Here is a 6352-nt window from a genome sequence, read left to right as displayed (position 1 = left end):
AGAGACCACCGCTATGTTGTCAGTGTGCACCAACACATGGTGATCTCTTAGGTCTGGGAGAAAGTGTAACAGAGCCTGAAACACGGCCAACATCTCCAGGCAATTGATGTGCGAAGTGAGATGATGGCCCCTCCACAGACCACGGGCCACTCATGACCGCTCCCCAGCCAGTGAGGGATGCATCCATCGCAAACGTGACACGGCGGCAAGGAGCTCCCAACACCGGGCCCTGATTCAGAAACCAAGGTTTCCTCCACATGTCTAAGGCATGAAAGCATAGCCATGTGACCTTGATCATGCAAAACCGATTTCCCCTCGGGGAGAACCCCTTGGTTTTGAGCCACCACTGAAGGGGTCTCATGTACAGCAGGCCAAAAGGAATTATGTTAGACGCAGCTGCCATCAGACCCAGCAGTTTCTGGAACCGCTTTACAGTGAGTGACCGGCCTTCTATGACTTTCGCGACTTCTGTGAGGATTGACTCGACACGAGCAGGAGAAAAACGTGCCTGCATCGTGGAGGAATCCCACACCACGCCTAGATAAGTGGTTCTCTGTAATGGAGAAATCACACTCTTCTTGGCGTTTAGTCTTAACCCCAGCACTTTCATGTGTGACAGAACAACATCTCAATGTTGAACCGCCATCTGATCGGACTGGGCCAAAATCAGCCAGTCGTCGATGTAGTTGAGTATGCGGATGCCCTGGAGTCTCAGAGGAGCCAGAGCTGCATCCACACACTTCGTGAAAGTGCGGGGTGAGAGTGCAAGGCCGAAAGGAAGAACCCGATATTGGTATGCTTCACCCCTGAAAGCAAACCTCAAGAACTTCCTGTGTTCGGGAAGGATGGATTTGTGAAAATATTCGTCCTTCAGATCTATTGTCACAAACCAGTCCTCGGACCTGATTTGAGACACAACCTGCTTGACCGTAAGCATACTGAACTTGAGGCGCATGACTGTACGGTTCAGCAAGTGTAGATCTAAGATTGGCCTGAGGCCCCTATCCTTCTTGGGAACAATGAAGTACCGGCTGTAGAACCCGGCATCTCGCTCGAGAAGAGGGACCACCTCGATGGCCTCCTTCCTCAGGAGGGTGTTTACTTCTTGTTCCTTAACCAGAGCCTGCTCGTGACCCACAAGTGTGGGAAAAACTTAGCTGAAGCGCGTAGGAGGGGCACCGAACTGAATAGGGTAGCCCTTTTCTACAGTCTGCAGGACCCAATGAGAGACATTCGGCAGAAGTTTCCACGCTGCCAGAAAGTCTACTAAGGGAATCAGCCTCTCGAGGCTGACCTCTGGTGTTAGAGGAACAGTTAACTCGGGGTCCTGAAGCAGCAGACCGGCAGGAACACACCCAGTTAGCAGATGTCGGGCGGTGACTGAGAGGTATGCTCGCTGGGGACCGCTGCGCCCTGAAGCACCAGAGGTGGCAGGGTTGGCAAAGCGATCCCCTGGGGACACTGAGGAGATATGGGCACCATATTATGAGGTGTTAACCGCTCTTCCCCAGAGGGGACTGTCCCCATCGGCCCTCCATAATGGTCAGGGCTTTTTGGCCGAACTCTTCTTAGCCTGCAAGACCACCCTCAGGTCAGTCTTGGGCTTAGAAGAGCCCGGCCTAGAGCGTCGACGTGGCCCTCAGTCCTTACCACTGGGGGGAGCATGAGAGGCGACGCTCTGCTTTTGGGCCTTCCTGTATGAGGAGCTAGATTGCGGTGAGGGCTGCTGAACATCAGCAGCCCCCTGAGCTGGAGCAAGGCGAGGGAGGAACCGCTGAAACGCCGCTGCTTGTCGTCGCGCCTCCTGGTGTCTGTCGACGATTGTATCGACAGCGCCAATGAACAGACCCGAAGGCACGAGCGGGGCGTCCATGTGGAAGACCCTGTCCTTTTCTTTGATGCTGGACAGGGTCAGCCACAGGTGCCTCTCCGCAGCTACCACAGCTACCATAGACCTGCCGATGGCACGGGCGGTCTCATTGGTGGCGCGGAGAGACAAATCAGCGGTTCTACGGAGCTCGGCGATGTCATTAGGCCATGCCCCCTCGCCTTCAATTAGCTCCTTGAGCAGGTCGGCTTGGTAAGCCTGCAACACACCCATAGTGTGGAGGCACGCACCAGCCTGATCTGCTGCCGCATACCCCTTGCCCAACAGAGCCAACGTGGTCTTAAGCGGTCTGGAGGGCAAGGTCGGAGTCTTCAAAGACGATGCCGCACCGGGGGACAGATAGCTCGCAAGCATCTGTTCCACCCGGGGCATCGCTTTGTATGCGAGCTCTGAAAACCCGCCACGTTGGTGTAATGAGCGGCAGACAGGCTGAAGAGACGCGCAGAGAAAGGTTTTCCCCATGACCTCGACACCTCGGTGTGGAGGTCAGGGAAAAACGGAAGACTCGGGCATGGAGGTGGTGGCCGAGACCGCAGAAAGCGCTCATCCAATTTGCTTCTCTGCAGTTCGGCCTGTCTCTCGGTCGGCCACTCCAGATTTAGAGTAGCCACGGCGCGAGTGACCACCTCCAGCAGCTCCTCATACTGGGGAGAATGAGGGGGTGAATCCTCATCGACGCCCTCCACATCCACCTCCTCGGAGGTGGATAGAAGGAGCACCGCGTCCTATCTCCGGGGGTAAGAATCCGCTGAGCGGGCTTCCGATCCCAGAGAGCGGGCAGCGGATCTGGCTGGTGAGGCAGAAGATAGGGACTCGCCCGTCTCCATACCCTCAGCCAGATCCAATTGCGATCCCCACGAGTGCAAAGAGAGCCTTACGGGAGCGGAGCAAACACAAAGGCATGCGCTCACAATGCGGGCAACCAGCCCCCTCGAGGGCTGATGCCGCATGCTCCACTCCCATGCAGACAACACACAAGCTGTGTGTATCCTCACCTGTGATGAAACGAGAGCAAGGAGGGACACACCGCTTGTAATGTTGCTGCTTATTTTCACCCTTCTTAGACATTTTGACAGACAGACAAACAATCACTCTCAAAAAGAAAGTTGTGCAAACTGGCACGAAAAATGGAGAATGACATGCACACAGAACGCTTGCTGAAAACAGAAAGCTGACGCTGTTCTGTCCAGACGTGCTTTTAAGCTTCCTGGTCGGTGACGTCAAGACCAGAGAGGGCAGTCCAAATAGTAACCAATAAACAAGGCAAAGAAACAAGGCAAACAAAACAAAACCATGGCAAATCTATGACAAGAAACCAAGTTGTGAAAATAACAAAAACAAGGCAAGGAAATCTGAAAAATGTTGAGTAGATTCCACACAGCAGAACAATGCTTTGCACTCTCTGTTTGGTAATGGCTTCGTTTTATGGCCACCAAACAGGAAGTAACCAACGAGGCAGCAGAGGGAGCAGCAACAATCAGTTCATGGGTGAGGGCTCCCTCTGCTGCCTTTTGGCATTACAATATCCCATAAAAATATAAAGAATTAATCTTCTATACATATTTCTAAGGAAAACGCTTTACTGTATAATTTTTAAGGAGCATTCAGTTATTGACGTGGGAGGGCTGTTGTTCCCACGTCTGGCCCAGGGAAGGCAGCAGAGCTTGAATCAAACACAGGGAACGCTGTTGTTTCCATGTCTGGCCAGAGAAGACCATAAATCCAGAGTCAATGCCAGGGTGTTGTTCCTAAATGCAGTTTAGGGAGGCCTCCAGCCCAGAGCCTGTTCCAGCCAAGGAACCCAGAATTTTCAGTTTTTTAGGGGGCTACATGACCAAGACTGCTCCCCCATGGCCCACCATGGCCTCTTCAGTTGCCTGCTCTGCCATGGCTCCCTGAGCTGCCTGCTTTGCCAAGGCTCCTACCCTCCCACCCCTTGATTGTATGTGGTGCAAAAACGCGTCTTTTGGAAGAGGGTCGATATGTCATACCTCCTGAAAGGCAATATGTCATGCCTCCCGTGCCATTGGACGGTCTATGGCAGCAATGGTGGCAGCGGAGAGGCACCTGTGGTTGACCCTATCTGGCATGAAAGAGAACTACAGGGTATCTTCCTACAGGATGCCCCGCTTGTGCCTTCTGGCCTGTTTGGCTATGCAGTCGATTATGTCATCAGCAGGTACCAGGAGGCACGAAAGCAAGCGGTGGCTTTTCATTGGTATCTTCCTCACCGCATCATAGCTGTGGCTGCTGGGCATGAACAGCCCCTCCCGTGTACCAGCTCCTCTTACCACGAAGCACAAACAGTAATCGTCGCTATTTGGGCCCCTCCACAGCGGGATAGAAACCAGCGGCGCTCTTAGCCAGGGGCTTCTAATGTGAGGCCTGACCTGACGGTCATGCTTCAGTCAAGGAAGTCCACAGCTAAGCGGTCCTGACTATTTCTCAGGACAACTGAGGGCAGCCCCTATTGGGGACTAGTGGATAGCACCGCATTCCACGGTGTCCATCTTCCCCCAATGCCCTCAGGTGATCAGTCTGCTACCCCTGCCAGGGCTACAGGGCACGGTGGTCTCCTGTGAGTCAAAAACTTTTTCCACCTGCTTGCATATTGGAGCCAAGGGGCTCGCCATCCCTATGGGGGTCCCTAGAGCAGTTAGTTCAGAAATATCCTGCCGGTCAGTGGTTACAGGATACCAAGCTAGCAGTTCAGGCAACATCAGAGACCAGCCTCGAGAGGCTGGTTCCCTTAGTAGACTATTTAGCAGCTTGGAAACTACTGCCAACCGTGTCTGTGTGGGTTCTGCATACTGTAGAGAAATAAAATTAGATCCAATTAGGCGATCCACCACCACCTTTCCACGGGGTCTTTCCCACCAAGAAAAGTGTGCTATCTCCATTACAGAGGACCACTTATCTAGGTGAGGTGTGGGATTTGACCATGATGCAGACACATCTGTCACCTGCTCGAATCGAGTCGATCCTCACTGCAGTCACGAGAGTCAGAGAAGGTCAGTCACTTGTTGTAAAAGAGTTTAAAAAACTATTGGGTCTGATGGCAGCTGCGTCCAATGTGATACTTTTTGGCCTGCTGCACATGAGGCCCCTACAGTGGTGGCTCAAGACCAAGGGGTTCTCCTCTAGGGGAAACCTGCTTCCAATGATCAAGGTCACGCAGGGATGCCTACGTGCTTTAGACATGTGGAGGAAACCTTGGTTCTTGTCTCAGGGCCCGGTGCTGGGAGCTCCTTGTCGCCGTGTGACACTAGAGACAGATGCGTCCCTCACCGGTTGGTGAACGGTCATGAGTGGCTGGTCAGCCCGTAGTCTGTGAAGTGGTTGCCATCTCGCATGGCCTATCAATTGTCAAAAGAGATGCTGGCCATGTTTCAATCAGTGAGACACTTCGTCCCGGACCTAAGAGATTGCCATGTGTTGGTGCGCACTGACAACACAGCAGTGGTCTACTACATCAACCACCAGAGAGGTCTAAGTTCGCGCCCCTTGAACAAGCTGGCGCAGCAGATACTTGTGTGGTCCCTGGACAAACTCGTTTTAGCTGAAAGCAATACACATTCCTGGGCATCTCAATTTGGGAGCAGACATCCTGTTGAGGCAGGGGCTGAGGCACGGGGAATGGATGCTTCACCCTAAGGTGGTGAAGCAAATTTGGAGAGTGTTTTTTGACCAAGCTCAGGTGAACCTCTTTGGAACTCGGGAGACATCGCAATGTCCCCTCTGGTACTCTGGTACACAGGAGTTCTGGAGAGAGTTTGCCCAGATGGGGAACATCTACTCCTAGTAGCCCCGTACTGGCCCGGGCCAAGTTTGATTCTCTGACCTGATTTCCCTTCTCGGCGGCTCTCCATGGGAGATTCCTGTCAGGAGGGATCTCTTCTAACAGATGGGGGCACCATTCTCCACCCCCGCCCGGAGCTGTAAAAAATGTGGGAAGACTCATAGTGTATGGTCTCTCAACTTGGGCTGTTGAGACCATCCTCCAGTCCAGAGCTCCCTGAGAAAAGTGTACACCCTGAGGTGGAGTCTCTTCTCTTCATGGTGTGCAGACCCCAAGTTAGGCCCACTACAGTCAGTACAGTTGTACAGTGGACTTCATGCAGGCTCATTTTGTTCACAGGGATTTCCCACTCCACTTTGAAGCTGCTCGTAGCGGCAATCCTGGCCTAACACACCCCTCTTGGTGGCTTCTAAGTGGGCAAAAATCCCCTGGTTACACACTTTCTCAGTGGTGTGCTGAGGCTGAGGTCTCCTTAGCCTTGTCTTACCTAAAGAGAGTGGGGGACCTGCAGGCCCTTTCCGTGGCCCCTTCCTATCTTGACATTGCGCCTAGTATGGCCTAATTTTTTCTTTACCCTAGAGCAGGATATGTACCCAAAGTCTCTACCTCTACACCACAGCCCATCATGCTTCAGGCATTCTGTCCTCCTCCCTTTACAGATCCAG

The sequence above is a fragment of the Garra rufa genome, unplaced genomic scaffold, assembly GCF_049309525.1.
Source record: "Garra rufa unplaced genomic scaffold, GarRuf1.0 hap1_unplaced_002, whole genome shotgun sequence".
In the NCBI taxonomy this organism is placed as follows: Eukaryota; Metazoa; Chordata; class Actinopteri; order Cypriniformes; family Cyprinidae; genus Garra; species Garra rufa.
The sequence above is the reverse complement of the archived record's forward strand: the minus strand, read 5'-3'. Positions refer to the sequence as shown.